This window comes from Labeo rohita, chromosome 10, assembly GCF_022985175.1.
Source record: "Labeo rohita strain BAU-BD-2019 chromosome 10, IGBB_LRoh.1.0, whole genome shotgun sequence".
NCBI lineage: Eukaryota > Metazoa > Chordata > Actinopteri > Cypriniformes > Cyprinidae > Labeo > Labeo rohita.
In genome coordinates this window covers 872,204-890,233 of record NC_066878.1, presented here as the reverse complement: position 1 = coordinate 890,233, position 18,030 = coordinate 872,204, and the positions used below count along the sequence as shown (strand labels likewise).

At 34.3% G+C, this 18,030-nt stretch overlaps 1 long non-coding RNA gene across 2 annotated transcripts in view; it reads right to left on the bottom strand.

The window, feature by feature from the left end:
* Window positions 1-17,542, bottom strand: part of LOC127171896 (uncharacterized) — a 45,071-nt gene extending 27,529 nt beyond the window's left edge. Inside the window, exons 1-2 of one of the 2 annotated variants that reach the window (XR_007828570.1) lie at window positions 17,337-17,542; window positions 11,476-11,567 (exon numbers count right to left, since the gene is read on the bottom strand). This is a non-coding gene — a long non-coding RNA (uncharacterized LOC127171896). The other variant, XR_007828571.1, reaches the window with a different exon arrangement.
* Window positions 17,543-18,030: the final 488 nt, after the last annotated feature.

Here is an 18,030-nt window from a genome sequence, read left to right as displayed (position 1 = left end):
AGGGGATACTATCCAAAATGCCACTACGGTGATGCAGATGAGATGAATTGTCGAAGTCGTTATTTTTATTTTCTTTGCATACAAAAAGTATTCTCGTCGCTTCATAAAAATAAGATTGAACCACTGATGGCAGATGGACTATTTTGACGTATTTACCTGGCAGTCAATGGGACAGTCAAAATTCTCCCATTTTTTTTTTATCAAAAATATCTTAAATTGTGTTCCTTTTTTACGGGTTTGGAACGACATGGGGGTACGTGATTAATGACAAAATTTTCATTTTTGGGTGGAGTAACCCTTTAACAAATTCAGCAATTACTCTTTACTTAGTTGACATGTTTTAGGGTTCTTTGGAGATATAACGTTCCAACAAGCCTGCTTGATCAATTCCCAAAACGAATGTCAAAATTATTCAGCAAAATAAGATTTTCTTATCAAAGTTATAAAATGTTGTGTTGCAAAAATGAGTCATTTAATAAGTCATATAATGCTTGCTTTGACAGACAAACCCCATCTCACTTAATTTACAGAAAAATAAACATTTAGTTGCTTATATGATAAACAGTCTGTTGTGATGAAACATTCCAGCAACGTGGCCATGGGCTGCATTCACAATCAGAGGCCAATCACAAACTCTTAAGGGGCCCCTGTACTGCACGGACACTTCTACAAAACATAAAGCCATCATTAAATTAACTTAATTGACCATATACATGTTCCAGGTAAACTGGGTTCAAACTATTTTCTTCTTTGGCTGATGTCACTAATATGCTGTCAACATTGGCATACAGGACACCCCTGCAAGAAATTTATTTTTTTAATTATTATTATTGTTATTATTATCCACCAGCCTATGGGTGAGACGTCCGGTTTATTAGCCACCATAGGAAAATAATTAGAAGAATAACAATGTGCAGTAAATGGTAAAACTTTTTGCACTACAACAAACCATTGTGCTTACAATTAAGATAATACATTAAAATAATATAGTAAGACACATCAATTTGCAATATTAAGTTTTGTATAGTTAAAAATATCCAGACCCATAAAATTTACAAATGGCGTGCCGCCCTTACAGGAAGAATAAGGTGGATCGCCTGTTTTTTTTTTTGTTTTCTTTTTGTAACCCTTGTGGAGACTTTTGATTAAAGGTAATAAATAGTTATTTAATTATTTTTTTAGGTATTTGGCATAGATTTAAAAGTCCCATATTGTCAAAACTGAAATTTCATGATAACTGAGGTCTAGGAGCTATGTAACTACAATATAAGTTTCAAAACTGTCAATCCACAGTAAAATGCACACAGCCTGCATAAAGTGGCTGTGCCTTTTCACAAGCCACTGTGACTTCCATAAAAACGTGATGTCTGAACTACTCAGTCACCACCTTTAGTCACCACCCCAAGCACCAACCACCACCCCACCCTCCTGGTGCCAAACACAGAAACAAGTCGAGAAAACGCTGTTCAGTCGATGGATGTCACGAAACTACATCATTGTACAGGCTTCCGAACAACATTAATATAAGAAACCAGTAGCACGTCAGCTTTAGCCTCTTTTACACAGCGATTCCGGAAAATACATGGATAATGTGTCCCATGATTTGTTCCGGAATTGTTTAATTTGGTTCATTCACACATACTCCGGAATCTGTGCGTGCTTTACACAAAACCCGTAAAAATCCTGTAAAGACCTGTGACGTGTAATGCGCGTACCTAATACGCGTTCGTTGCACTAAACTAAAACTAAACTGGCGAAAGGTCTGCGATCTCCCAGAAACTCCCTGATTGCTGCTTCATTCCAGTTTGCACATATTTTTTTGCACAATATTGTTGCACGATAACGTGCGTCATCATTACAACACAGCCTTTATGTCACTGGTTCTGGCTTTTGTTCACACAGCGCTCGTTCCGGGACTGACCCCAGTAATGTTACTAGGTTCCCAATCCGGGATTGTTCCCAGAATCAATCCTGGGACGTGTTTGCATTCACACAGAAGGCACTCTGGCATCTTTCCGGCAATTTTCTGGAATCAACGTGCAGAAAAGCGGTTTTGGATTCAAGTAAAATAAAATTTGTGTTAACAAAATTTGAAGAGGTTTTCACATTCTAAAAACTAAATTACACACAGGTTTAAAAACCCAAGTTGCTACACATCTATGAAGAGCATGTGAATTTACATGCTTGTTGAAGAATCGGACAAACATTGTAGTCCTTATGTAACACAGGAATGTTTCCTCAAGTTAAGTTAACCACAGACCATATTTTACTCATAAACTGAAAACAGCTACTCTTACAGCCCATTAGAAAGTCACGAAAGTGAATTTGCCTACAAAATGACGTCATGAGCGAACAGCTCCATTCCAAAAGAAAATGCACGGCTGACCTGAAAATGAATGCAGTTGACGTTTCAGTCTGTGGTTGAACGTTTGCGGAATGATGCAGGCTTTTGTTTTGTATATATGGATGCTTTCTGTGTTAAGAGCTTCAGTATTCATGAGTAAAAATTCATGAGGTGCTTTATGATTTTATTTAAAATGTCTTTTGTTCTGTTGTTTACAAGCAGTGCTGTAGGTTTGCGGGCCCCACTAGTGTAAAAAACTGTCACAGAAATTTGACTAGAGAAGATAACGCACATGAAATGACTATTTCAATATTTAAGCGTGAATGTGTATTAATTATAACACATTAAACAAACATGTAAAAAAAAAAATAATAATAAATAAATAAATATATAAATATATAAATATATCTATCTATCTATCTATCTATATATATATATATATATATATATATATATATATATATATATATATATATATACACATACACACACATACATACAGGTGCATCTCAAAAAATTAGAATATCATGAAAAAGTTACTTTTTTGTTTGTAACTTTTTTAAAAAACTAAAACTTTAATATATTCTAGATTCATTACATGTAAAGTAAAACATTTCTAAAGTTTTTTTGTTTGAACTTTGATGATTACAGCTTACAGTTCATGAAAGTCAAAAATCCAGTATATTTCCTAAGATCAATCAAAAAATGGATTTGCAAAACAGAAAAGTTCAAGTTCTTTAAAGTATGTTTATTTATGCACTCAGTACTTGGTCGGCAGCACATATTACAGCAAATTCCTTGCTCCTAGCACAAATTACAGCATCAGTAAAGTGTGATGCAAGCGATCAGCTTGTGGCACTGCTGAGGCACTATTGAGCCTTCAGATCGTCTATATATTGTTGGATCGACTGTTTCTCATCTTTCTCTTAAAAATATCCCATAGATTCTCTATAGGGTTCAGGTCAGGCATGTTGGCTGACCAATAAAGCACAGTAATATCGTGGTCAGCAAACCACTTGGAAGTGGTTTTTGCACTGTGGGCAGGTGCCCACTGCATCTCCATAAAGCTTGTCAGCAGATGGAAGCATAAAGTTGGACTTGATAAAACACAGTAGACCAATACCAGCAGATGTCAAATCATTACTGACTATAGAAACTTCACACTGGACTTCAAGGTGCTTGGATTCTGTGACTCTCCAGTCTTCCCCCAGACTCCAGACAAAATTTACTTTTATCTGAAAAGACGACTTTGGACCACTGAGCAACAGTCCAGTTCATTATCACTTGTTTCTCTGTATTAAATACATTTTTTATTTGCTGAACATCAATTAGATTGTTACTCTTAAATTGGTTTGAACGTTTTTTTTTGTATTTTCTAGCTTGGGGAACAGACACAGTCTCTATTGTCTGATATCTAGGTGAAAGGGTCTCTATGTGCTGACAATTAACTGATTTCGGTGACGTGAGGTGGCTAGCAGACGGTCGGTTTAGCTAGTTTGTCTGCTTTTCGACCTGGGCCCCAGTCAAGTGGAAACTCTATGACTATATGCCATATTTCTAGAGAGAAGAGCGGCACCACCCCTGGAGGGATGAAGACCATCTCTTTTCAACAGGTCAGGTGTGCCCCAAAAGCACTTTTAAATTTGCCAAGATGTCAGGCGCTCTGGCCTAATCCTCACAGATACCATTTTTCTCTAGGAAGGAACATAATTGTGAGGATACTACCTTTTCTAGTATCTTTGTATAAAATATATTCGATTCCAACCCACCACTGTTGTTTGATGAACTCGTGAAGAGACGCGAATAGAAAGGAGAAAGGAAACGCGAACGGCAGGCTAACCGGCTAACGGAATGCTAACACACAGCACGGCGTTGCACTCACGGTTATAGAATAAAAGCGAACGATCAGATCAGTCAGATTAGTTTGATGGATAATATCAGAAATCTGGTGGGAATAAAGATATATTTTATCACTTTAACAACAGAGAGTAATAATAGAGATTTGTACAGAAAACGACGCTCCGGGGAGCTACAAAGGCATACCACTCTACAGTATGGCAAACAGGATCAGCGTTATATTAAAATATGCTACTGTTCAAAAGTTTGAGTTTGGTTAGATTTTACTTTTCTTTCTTTCATTCTTTCTCTTATGACCAAATCCCTTACGCTGCATTTACATGATCAGAAATACAGTTAAAACAGTTATGCTGTAGATATTATTGCAATTTAAAAGAACTGTTTTATATTTAAATATATTTTTTTGAAATGTATTTTTTCCTGTGGTACAAAAGCTGAATTTTCAGCATCATTACTCCAGTCTTCAGTATCACATGATCCTTCAGAAATCATACTAACATTCTGATTTGCTGCTTAAGAAACGTTTGTATTATTATCAATGATGAAAACAGTTGCTGCTGAATATTTATTTTTGTATTCTTTGATAAATAGAAAGTTTAGAAGAATGGGGATTTATTTGAAACAAGAAAAAATGAGGATCGTGCATTCTCTTCAATCCACATGTTTAAAAAACCTGGATAAATTAATTGACATTGTATGAACACTTTAATTTTAGGGTTCTTTATATCTGTTTTTTAATGTTTTTTTTTTAAACTGTTGATTGAACTGGTGAAGAGCAGAGGGAAAAAATTAATGGAACGCCGGAAAATACTGTATCCTGTTCTCAAGCAGCATAAGCAAGCCGGGAGCCGTGCTTCGCTTGTGGTCAATAAATTATACATAATGGACAGTTATACCGAGATTCAAAAATCACTCCTTGGCTCATCTAATAAATGCCTTTGTGTAATAGTCTACTGATCCCTTAAAGCGAATCCCCTCCCTCCCCAACACAATTTGTCTGGTGAACACTTTTTGTTTTTTGGACCTGTCTAATACTCCACTAATTATTTATATTTTCAGAATGTCATTGTATTCAATAGTCTCTTTTTTGGTATATTTAATGTTCTCACTTTTTGTTTCCTTTATTAATATGTCCCACAGAGCTATGTTTACCATTTTATTACCTTTTTACATTATTTATATAGTTATCATTATATGTAATCAACAGACACTGTTTTTCTTTCCATCAAGTACTGTAACATCAGCTGTATGGCGCTACCCATCAAAATAATATCATGGAATATTTGAGGAATCAGTTCTCCGACAAGTCAACAGATACCGAAGGTTGTTATATTATGGAACTATAATTTAGACACGCCTTCATTTTTTCATTAATTATTTTCTGACATACTTTCTTTCCCCAACTCAAATATTATCATCGGTGGAGATTTTAACACCCAAAATAGACCGCTCAACAAATGTAACGTGCAAAATAAACAATTCATCATTTATTAGGAGTTACATGTCAGACTATGGGCTGACAGATATTTGGAGACAGCTATTCATGCTATTGTTATTTCTGACCATGCCTATTAGCATTACTTTTCTTGCAGAACACCAGCCACTTCCCCCACCCAGATGGTGATTTAATACCTCTCTGCTTAAAGATACAGTGTTTATAAAATACTTCAAAAGGAATGGACTTTTTTTTATAGAGAGTAACAGTACAGAAGGAATATCTGCATGTACATTGTGGGAAAGAGCCAAATGTGTCATGAGAGGTAAAATCATTTCATATTGTTCAAATAAAAATAAAAAGCTGTCAGCAAGAGGAAAAAAAACTTACAAGAAGAGGTAAAACGACTGGATCATCTGGCCTCTCAAGGGTCAACAGATTCAATCACTAAAGGACTCCTGAGAACTAAAGAAGAATTAAATAAAATATTAAATCTAAAAACCGAGCAAATACTTCTTAAACTCAGACAACAGCAATTTGAATTTGGAGAAAAAAAATTTAAAAAAAGGTAAAATCAATTATTACATCAATAATAGATCATTCCAGTAATGTAACTCAAAACCTATCTGAAATAAACGAAGCATTTAGATTTTATTATTCAAAACTATATTCTACGGACCAAAATGAATCACCAGAAGTAGCACAATCTTTTCTGAGTGGGGTCTCCCTCCCTCAGGTATCACCAATGCAATCAGAGCAATTAGAAAAATCTCGATCCATACAGGAACTTACCAAAGCACTTAATCGTATGCCAAATAATAAATCACCTGGGCCCGTATTCACAAAACATTTTATCTTACCACTAACAGTTCTCCTAAATAGCAGTAAAAGTTTTTAGCTGAAAGTTTATACAAAGAGTCCTTTAAAACCTATTAACAAGGCTAAAAGTAGCTCATAACTCGCCAATTTAGGAGAAAATCTTAAAAATAATGGGCGTGTCAGTCCTAAAGGATTAGGGGTGGATTTAAGATTAGGCAATCAGGTAGCGATTTGAACGAGAGGGGGTAATAATTTGGCGGGGGTCGAAAATGGGCACAACAACTTACGTGCCGCATTTTTTAATGCTGTTTCATAAATGAGACGCTGCAAGAAACGCGAGCGCAGTAGCCAAACGTGTTGGGATTTTAATTTTTTGCCATATTGCCCAGCCCTACTATCAACCATGATTATTCTACTCTGTTAATTAAAAGGCTGTTTATGCATATTCAATAATTGTTTACGCAAAGCATACATGTAAGAGGCTGACATTTAGACTGAACATATAGTTAGTGACACTTAGCCTGTATTTTAAAATCTTTATTTAAATGTGGCAACATTTTTTTTTATTTTTAAATCTTTGCTTGAATATGGCAAAATAATAATCGCACTCTACAATATTTCTATGAATAAGCCTAAATCTGACAGAGACCCCTCCCCTATCAGCCAATCACTGTGTGCATAGTTAGTAATCACGCTAACATCATCTGTAGCAACGAGGTCAACCCCTCCCTTACTCTTAGCTTAAGACTTCTCTCTATTTCTTAGTAAAAGCTTGTCTCAGCAGCTTTGTGAATAGGTTTTAAGAGAGAACTCTTAGCCAAAAACTACTGCTATTTAGGAGAACTCTTAGTGGTAAGATAAAATGTTTGTGAATACGGGGCCTGATGAGACAAACTTTTTCTAGGGAGTAGAGAGAAGTCTTAAGCTAAGAGTAAGGGCGGGGTTGACCTTGTTGCTATGGATGATGTCAGCATGCCTACTAACTATGCACACAGTGATTGGCTGATAGGGGAGGAGTCTCTGTCAGAGATTTGTTCACAGAAATATTGTAGAGTGCGGTATTATGTTGCCATATTCAAATACATTAAAAAAAAAATGTTGCCACATTCAAATAAAGATTTTAAAATGCAGGCTAAGTGTCACTAATTAAACAAGTATATGTTCAGCTGATTGTCAGCCTTTTACATGTGTGCTTCTCATAAACAATTAGCTGATGTGCATATAAACAGCCTTTTTATTAACAGAATAGAATAATCATGGCAGATATTAAGACATGCAAATGTAAAAGTCAACCAAACTGGACGCAATAACAGCTATTACTTCTTGTCCAAAGTGTTGGTGACAACAAGGATATAATCAAAGGAAAATTTGGAATTGGTATAACCTCCAAAACCAAAAAAGTTGCATGGGAAAACATATGTGTGCAGATAAATGCAGAGTGTTTTTAAAACGTTTAAGTTCAAAGGCAGATTGCTAGCATCAAAATCGGCAAGTTATGAGCTACTTTTAGCCTAAAGATGTTTTGTGATTACAGGCCCTGGTCCAGATGGTTTCCCAGCAGAGTTTTAGAAACAGTTTTGGTCATTGCTGTCACCCATATTTTTCAGTGCTACTTGTGAAATTTATGAAACAGGACAGATACCTCAACATATGAATACTGCTTACATTTCTCTCATTCCAAAGCCAAACAAAGATCACACTCAGTGTCCCCACTACTGTCCAATATCACTAATTCATGTCGATTTAAAAATGATCAGTAAAGCACTGGCTGGTAGACTTGAATCAGTGATGTCAACCCTGATACATCCAGATCAAACAGGCTTTATAAAAGGGAGACACTCCTCAGAAAATACTAGAAGATTAATACATATAATTGATTTCTATAATAGTATACCCAACACAAACAAACCACTATTTATAATTGTATCTTTAGATGCAGAAAAGGCCTTTGATAGGGTAGAATGGCCCTTTCTCTTCACCACTCTCAGTCATTTTGGCTTTAAATCAGTCCATATATCATTAATTGGCTGAAAACACTTTATAATACTCCAACAGCATCTGTTATAACTAATAGCATTTTATGGAAACCATTTCAATTAAAAAGAGGAACCCGACAAGGCTGTCTATTATCACCACTACTTTTTACAATCTTTATTGAACCCTTGGCAGCAGCAATGTGGCAATCACACAACATATCCGGTATGCAATCAAAACATTACCATCATAAAATCAGTCTATATGCAGATGACATTCTTCTATATATTACAAACCCATCTTCATCACTTCTGTCAGCCCATAATCTGATAAGGGATTTTGGTAAAGTATCAGGATATTCAGTTAACTGCTCCAAATCTGAGATTCTGCCTATTACCAAATTAATCTGGGATGCTGAACTAGAGAACTACCCATTCAACGAACAACCAAAATAATAAAATAGACAAGAAATACAAAACAGGCTGGTCCCAGCTGGTTCTCCTCTTTAGACAGTACAGTGACTAAGAAAAGCCTGGATAAAACTACAAATCTAAAAATCTACTCTTCAAAGATCAAAAAATACTGGAGGACTTGGGGCACCTAACTTCTACCTTTACTTCATCTCTCAACAGTTAATTTACATTTATCATTGGATACATAATCCTTGGTTAAATATTGAACATAATCCGGTTCAGCCATTAGATATAAAGTTTTTACCATTAATAGATAAATCAATAAAAACAAAACTAATACTATTAATATCACCATGAATGCTTGGTGGAAGTTACATGACCTATTACACTGTAGAGTGAAACCATCAGCCAGTACACCCATATGACATAATCCAATGTTTTTAATTAACAATAAACCTTTTTACTTCTCCACATAAAGTCAGAGAGGGGTAACCATCCTGGGCCACTTATATAATGGCGTCCTTTTCATAACCTTTGAACATATTCAGCCAAAATACAATTTACCAAATCATACTTTTAATACTTACAGTTAATAAAAAGCCATACAGAAATCTATTGGTTCTTGTACTCTGTCAAACTGCAATTCTCACATATACCAAACTATTGAATCTTTAAAACCTAATAAAATATTATCACAAATATCTACATTCTTAATATCTTCAGAAACCAACATAGTTGCTCCAGTTCAACAATGCACTAAGGACATGGGTACAGGTCAAATTATCAACTGGCAAGAAGTTTGAAATAACATTTATTCTATATCCTGTGATGCCAAAATTCAAATGATCCAATATAAAGTTATTTATAGAACTCATATTACAACATACAAACTGCAGCGCATGGGATATATTAGAAATAATAATTGTCCACATTGTCCAGGCTGGCTGAAGGTCATGAACAGGCTCTCAGATATCCTTGAGTTCAGCATCCCAGTTTGTCCAAAAATAGCTCTACTGGGAGACACTTCTACACTACAGATTTCTAATCAGTTCAAACCATTATTATTGATTTCACTGACAGAAGCAAAGAAACACATCTTACTTAACTGGAAAGACAGAACAGCTCTTTCAATAAACCATTGGCTCAAATTATTACTAGTTCATTTAAACTTAGAGCAATTAACGGCATTCACGCAAAACGTTGATCCCTTCAAAACAAACTCTGTCCCCTTTTATTCAATATCTGAAATAATTAGTAAAATAAGAAAAGTTTTGTGCTCTTTATGGTAGAAGTAATTGACTGTACAGCCCAAACAGAAAGAAGAACCGAAAGGATTCAGATAATTCTCAAGGCAGCAGAAAGATTTCTAGAGATAAAGGGTTTGAACTGTGAAGATATTAGGAAAAGTCTCAGCAGAAATTGCAGTATGTGATAAGGACAAAGCACAGTTTTTCAGGAAATAATTGTAAATTGAAATAAAGTAAATAGCTCAGATAATTTGATGAAGGAAAGTAAGGATATGAGAGAGAAGCTAACCATATATAAGGGCAAAAAAAAGAAGGCTACAAATAGCCCATTAGATGTTCTGTTCTCATTTCCAGAGCTAAAGCGAGCATTAAAAAACACTGAGGCTTCGACCCCAGGACAAGACGGAATTAGCTATGTTATGTTAAAAAAGTTGAGTGATGATTCTTTGAGAATAATTCTGGAATTTTACGGGGTTTGGGTGGAAGGGGTGTTACCCCAGGGACGGAACACAGCATTAATTATCCCCATAAAGAAACCAGGCAAAGATCCTAGTAATCCCCTAAACTACAGACCAATTGCTTTAACATCACATTTATGTAAATGAATGGAAAACATTTATTACAGATCGACTGATGCATAATATGGAGAAAAACAATTCTCTTCATATCAAAGTGGATTTAGACATGGAAGATGAACAATGGATTCAATTATTAATTTAGAATCAGATATTAGGAAAGCTTTGACTAATAAAGAAACAGTGGTAGCAGTTTTCTTTGATGCTGAGAATCTTACGATATGTTATGGAAAGAGGGTTTGTTGATTAAATTAGATCAATATGGAATAGGTGGAACATTATATAATTGGATTAAAAAGTTTTTAATTGAAAAAAACATTAGGGTAAAGGTTGGGGCGTATATATCAAGGAAAAGAATGACTGAGAATGGTACTCCACAAGGTAGTGTCATTAGTCCTTTGTTATTTATAATTATGATTAATGATGTATTTGCAACAATAGAGACAAATATTAATAAATCATTGTTTGCAGATGATGGCGCTTTGTGGCTTAGAGGTAAGAATGTCAAGTACATTTTTTTTTTTTTATTATTATTATTAATATGCATACAAAGAATACACAAAATACACATACAGATTAACAAAAACAAGACGACACAGACCAAGCTAATCAAAAAACAAAAAAACAAAAAAACAACAACACAGAATTCACATATAAATTGGGAGTGACGAGTATTGTGGATGTTGAGAGTGTTCATTTCTTTAAGCGATTTTCTCTTTCCTTCCTCCTTCCGCACCCCTCTCCCCTTTCTCAATAATAATAACAATAATAATAATAATTATAATAATAATAATAGTAAATCACTCCTCACCCCGTCCTTCATGTCTCCTCCTAATTCCTCCTTTTTTCCCCTTCTCTCTTGCCTTTTTGTTTTTCCTCTCCCCAATAGTTGTGTGGATTAACCTTAAAAACAATGGAGAGAAGATGGGAGGAAGGAGAGAAAGAGAGATTTGGGAGAGGGGGAGTAATAACAATCATTAATTCTATGCATTAATGCCGTATCTATGTAAATTTACATAATCACACATAGACAATTCATATATACACACACATACGTATACATATATATACACATATACCTATACCTACATACACATATTACATATAAAGTCTCCATTTATAATCTATAATATGATCCATACTGTATATTTCATATATATATAACTTTCTTTCTATACATATAGATCTAAATACATGCATGCGTAGTTATATAATTACATAATTATATATCGAGTTAACTAGATTAAGAATATACCAAGATATATATATATATATATATATATATATATATATATATATAAAATATATACACATACATATACACATATATATACGTACACGTACATAGATATACACATGTATACACACATCAATGTAAATTAGTTATGGGATACTAATATTTCTTATTATTTTGTAGTTTAGGGCAACAATTCGCTGTTAGGCATTTAATATAGTGTACATAATATGGGATACAATAATAAAAAAAAAAAAAAAAAAAAAAAAAAAGGTAAAAGAAGATAAAGGTAAAAAAAGGTAAATAGAAGATATCTAAATGTCTAGAAAGGAGAGGTATGAATTGTAATGTAAATGTGTCCAATTGGTTTTTAGCTATAGCGGTTTGTCTTTCATTACCTATGTGTTCTTTTAATAATTGAAACCATTGTGTAACGGAAATTTGGTTTTTATTTTTCCAATTTATAAGAATTGTTTTCTTAGCGATAGCTAGAGACAAGAGTAGTGGAGCGGTGTGTTCTATTGTGGTGGATATTACTGAGGTATCGCCTAACAGGCACAGTGATGGAGTAATTGGAATATTACAATTGAAACATGTTGAAATTGCTTTAATGATTTCCTTCCAGAACAGGGTAACCGGTGGACATGACCATATTGCGTGGAAATATGTATCCGGTGTATTAGTCATGCAGCATTTATCTGACTCTGCTATACCCATTTTAAACAGTTTTTGTTGAGTAAAGTGTATTCTATGAATGACTTTGTATTGAATTAATTGTATATTTTTATTCACACTGAAGCTAAATATATTTTTACAGATTTGATTCCAAAAATCGGTGTCTGTGGATATATTGAGGTCCTGTTCCCATTTTGTAATTGGTACATGGCATGTTTTGTCCGCTGATAATATTATGTTGTAAAGTTTGCTTAATGATTTTGATGATGAGCTAATCTTCTGAATATTATTCAGTAGAGTTTGTGGTTGTATTTGTGTGTGACCAATTTTAGCTGTTATTGCACTTTTTATTTGTAGATAATAGAAAATTTGATTTTTGTTTAAGTTATGAGTTTTTGGTGGTGATATGATATCGTTTGTAATAACTGATGCTGACGGTGTGTTGTATAATAACTTAATCCAGTGTATGAAAGAATTCCCAAATCCATATTTTTACAATGTTGCATATAGAAAGTGCCAGTTTACCTTGTCAAAAGCCTTTTCAGCATCAAGTGAGACAATAACTGTATTTGTTTTTTGTTTAGTGGAGTTCTGTATTATGTTGAATAATCTACGTGTGCCGTCCTTTGACAAACCCTGTTTGGTCTGGATGAATAAGAGTTGTCATGACTGATTCTAGACGTGTTGCTAGAGCTTTACTGCTTATTTTCATATCTGTGTTTATAAGTGATAGTGGACGATAACTGGAGCATAGAGATGGATCTTTATTTGGTTTTAGCAATACTGTAATTAGTGCTGTGTTCATATGTTGTGGTATAGCAGATTGATGCGTTATGTCTTCTGTCATTCTATGAAATAATTGTGAGATTGTTGCCCAAAAGTGTTTATAGAATTCTGATGGGTAACCATCTAGGCCTGGAGCTTTATTGTTTGATAATGAAAAAAGTGCTTTCCTGTATTCCTCTATTGTTAATGGCTCTTCTAGTGTTTGTATTTGTATGGGATTTAATGTTGGTAATCTGGTGCTTTTTAAGAATAAATCAGTTTTCCTTCTATTTTCCTTTTGCGTATCACTGTACAATGATTTATAAAAAGTCCTAAAAGTTTTATTTATTTCTTGTGGATTATGTATTATTTTATTTTCTAAATTTTTAATGGTGGTTATCAGTGTTTTCTCTTTATTATGTTTAAGTAGATTAGCAAGATATTTCCCAGATTTATCATTATGTTCAAAGTGTAAGGATTTTAATCGTTGTTTTTGAAATTGTACTTTTTTAAGAATAATTTCTTCCAATTTATTTTTACATTTATTCATTTCATTTAAGGTCTGTACACTAGGGTTTTTGGAGTATATATTATTTAACATTTTTAATTTATTTTCTAACTCTTCTTCTTGTTTCTGATTTGTCTTATGTTTATATGTGGAGTATGATATTATTTTTCCTCTTAAAACAACTTTTGCGGTTTCCCAAAGTGTCAATGCAGATATTCCTGGTGTATCATTTATTTCTAGGAATGATGTCCATTCTCTTTTAAAGTACTCGTTGAATTCTTTGTCTTGAAGCAAGGATATACTCATTCTCCATCTTGCTTGATTTTTGCATGGTTTTTATTGCTGAGCATAAGCGTTATAGGTGCGTGGTCTGAAATGATAATTGGATTTATTTTTGAGTCTATTATATCTTGAATAATGGAGTTGCTTGCTAGGAAGAAATCTATCCGGGAGTATGATTTATGTACCGGTGAAAAATAAGTGTAATCTCTTGCTATGGGATTGTTTAGTCTCCAGCTATCGCTAAGTCCAAGTTCGTTCATGTACTGTTTTATTGTGTCTGTGGAGCACCATGTTTTAGTGTGATTTGTATTATTCAATTTATCTAAAGAGGGATTCAGGATTGTATTAAAATCACCTCCAATAATGATTTTAGACGGTGGGAATGTGGATATTATTGAAAAAACTTTGTGGAATATTTCATCATTGTCTGTGTTTGGCCCATAAATGTTAGCAATAGTCATTTCTATATTAGAGATGCATTTAAGATAATATAGCGTCCCTCTGGGTCTGATATTTCTGTGTTGTTTGAAATCGATATATTTTTGTTGATTAATATAGCTACTCCTCTCTTTTTTGAATTGTATGAAGCACTGTAGATAGATATATATATATATATATATATATATATATATATATATATATATGTTTGAAGTTTCTTCATTTCTGATTCAAGTAAGTGTGTTTCCTGTAACATGCATATATCAGCTTTTAATTTTTTAAGGTGATTCAGTATCTTATTTCTTTTAATTGGTGAATTGATGCCCCTCACATTCCAGCTAACAAAATTTATACATGTCATACTGAACAAACCAGAATAACATGTATATATTCATTATATATTCATGCATGTGCATACACGTAATTCTTACACCCCATATACATCATATGAACATTATACTTCCCTTCACAATCGACTAGTTTGATTTCTAATTGTTTTACTCTCAATCCCTATTTATGCTCAAAACGAAAGAAAGACAGGATTTTGATTTTCATTTTACATTTAACACAAACAAACATAATATGTTCAACATTAGTGACTTAGCTTTCATAATGACTATGTTTTTGGTGTGACGGACATTTCTTTTTTTTATTCATTGCGTATGGCTGGCGATTTGATCAGTTTTTTGTTTTTTTACATCCAGGTGGTATCAGTGTCTCTATATAATTGTCTATTTATAAACAGTTTATCTAAGACAAGTGATACTCGTTTTTCTTCGTTTCTATGTCTTTTCGTAATTGGTACAAGTCTTTTCCGCCTTTCCTGTATTTCTTGTGGAAATTGATCGTTAATTCCATAGTGCGTTCTGCGTAACTCTTTGCCTTTACTTTTAACTAGTTCTTTGTGTTTGTAGTGTTCAAATTTTGCCACTATTGGTCGGGGTCGTTTGGTACCTGCTATCTGGTTGTTTTGATGGCCGAGACGGTGGACGCGTTGAAAGGTGATCTTCTCTACTGTTTCTTTTGGGATCTTCAGATTTAAGTTCATGAATTCTTTTATTGCGTGTTCTGGGTTGTCTTGTATTTGTTCGGGAATTCCTGAGAAGATCAGATTGTCTCGCATGCTACGACACTGAAGATCAAGGACAGTTTCTTTCAGAAGTTTATTTTCCTCGGTGACTTTATCCAATTGCGTTGTGATATTATTATTATCTTGCTTTGCGGTTCGTTGTTCTCATTTTGCAAGGATGCGATTTGTGTTTGGCTGAATTCCAGACTCGCTTTTAAGTCTTTTATGTCTTGATGTAGAAGTTTGAGTATTGCCAGTTTGTTATTGATTGATTCTAGCACACATACCTGCAGGGCTCTCAAGTTTTAGAAAAAGTTTGGAGTGAGATTATATCTGTTGGGAGAGGAGCCCCTCGGCCCCACGCAATTCTCTCCAGTTTTTGCTAGAAGTTAAATTTTATCTATTGGTCATAACTGACCAGCACAAAATAGAAACTATAACAACTGGTAAGTTTGATTAAAGTCAAATTCATAAAAAAAAATATATATATATTTCAAAAATACAAACGTATCAAAAATCAAAGGAAATTTGACCCCAAATGAGCCAATAAACAGCAGTTCTCAAAGTACATACTCTAGGCCTACACATACAGTATTGCAGAACTTGCCCTGAGCATGTCAAGCTGTGTGTGTGTGAGAGAGAGAAAGCACATATTTCAGCTTAATAATGGCATTTTGTTTTGCAAGTGTTTGTTGCACATATTGATACCTTGATGACAGTGGTTGGGGCTCAAACTTAACTAGTTACATGTAATGGAATTACATCATTTAATTACAAAATAATTGTAACTAATCGGTTACAGTTGCTGAGAAACAATGTATAGTTAAATTACAGTTACTTATGAAAATCACAAAGGGGTTACATCTGAATATTTTCACACAGATTTGATTAATTTCTTTCCCAAATTGCATTGACTGCTCTAAAATATGAGACAAAACGTTTCAGAAGTTTAGTACACAAAATAGGACACATGCTTATGCAATAACTGATTTATTTACATATTTGGGTTTATGTATATGCTTTTTTTTTTTACGATTAACTGCAAGGATCTGATTATAAAAATGGTATCATAGCTGCTAAACTATATCTTCTGATTTTAAATCTGTATTTAACCTAACCTAGGTGCTAAAGTCTGATTTTGTGGTGGTTGGGCTCTAAAATTAAATTATTATTATAATCTTAAGTCAAGTGATGAAGGTAAGTCTGACAGTAATCAGTGTTGAGTGCTACTGAAGAAGAAGACAGAAGAATGGGTTACCTACTGCACTTATTTTGTTGTAAATACAAACGACAACGTCCGCTCCGTGGCCGCAACGCGACTGTACATAACGCTTCCACTGCTAGAGAAAGCGGCAGCCACGCGATCGACGGTTCCACCGCTTGCCTCGTCCCGTGTGTGCGCGTCCATGTTGCCGAGTGACGAACGTGACTGAAGCGGTATCACGTAATTTAGTCGAAAACAAACAATTCTAATTTCAGACATTTGCTGGTAGGTGGCATTTAACTGTCAAGACAGCGATGAACTCCCCCTGCAAGCCTACGCCTCGTCCATTAACAGTATATAGCGTTATATAACAGTATATGTAAGTTATCCCTTACTTTTTAGCTTGAAAAATACAAGGTGTGGCGTGAGAGCGTGTGAACTGGTTGAAATGCGTGTGTCTCACGGTGAATGCGTGAGACTTGAGAGCCCTGAGGTACCTGTATGTTTGTTGTACTGTCCTCCGATTCCGCGGAGTCTTCCCGGCGCGGTTGTTTTTTTTTGGCTGGGGCATGGTGAGTAATCCGAAAAAATAACTGTCTAAGAAATATTCCAACGTTTCTACCGTCTCCGTGGCTTGTATGTTGTGTTTTAAATTTGAATGAAGAGTTGTTTACAGTCAGCGCGTCGCCATGTTGAATCTCATCCGTCGTCTCGCGAGTTCTCAGAGTTCACGCATCACTCAAGTACATTGTTAATAAAATGCAGTCAGCTTCTTATAAATGGTCTTATAAATGGGGTTTTAAATTTTCTGTGGATAAAACCCAAATATATTTTATTTACAAATAAAAGGACAAGTATAGAGTTAAAGTTAAATATATGACAAAGTGTTAGAACAAGTTAAAGTGATAAGAGTTTTAGGCATGTGGTTCGATACAAATGTTACGTGGAATACACACATAAATAAGATGGAGGAAAAATGTATAAAGATTTTGAATGTAATGAGGTGTATTTCAGGATGTAAGTGGGGAGCTGATAGATTCACATTAAAAACAATTTACTCAATGATAAGAGCAATACTAGACTATGGATGTATTGCTTATGGATCAGCAGCTAAGACACAATTAGGAAGATTGGAAAGAATTCAGTCGCAAGCTTTGAGAATCTGTTGTGGAGCTTATCCTTCCTCCCCAG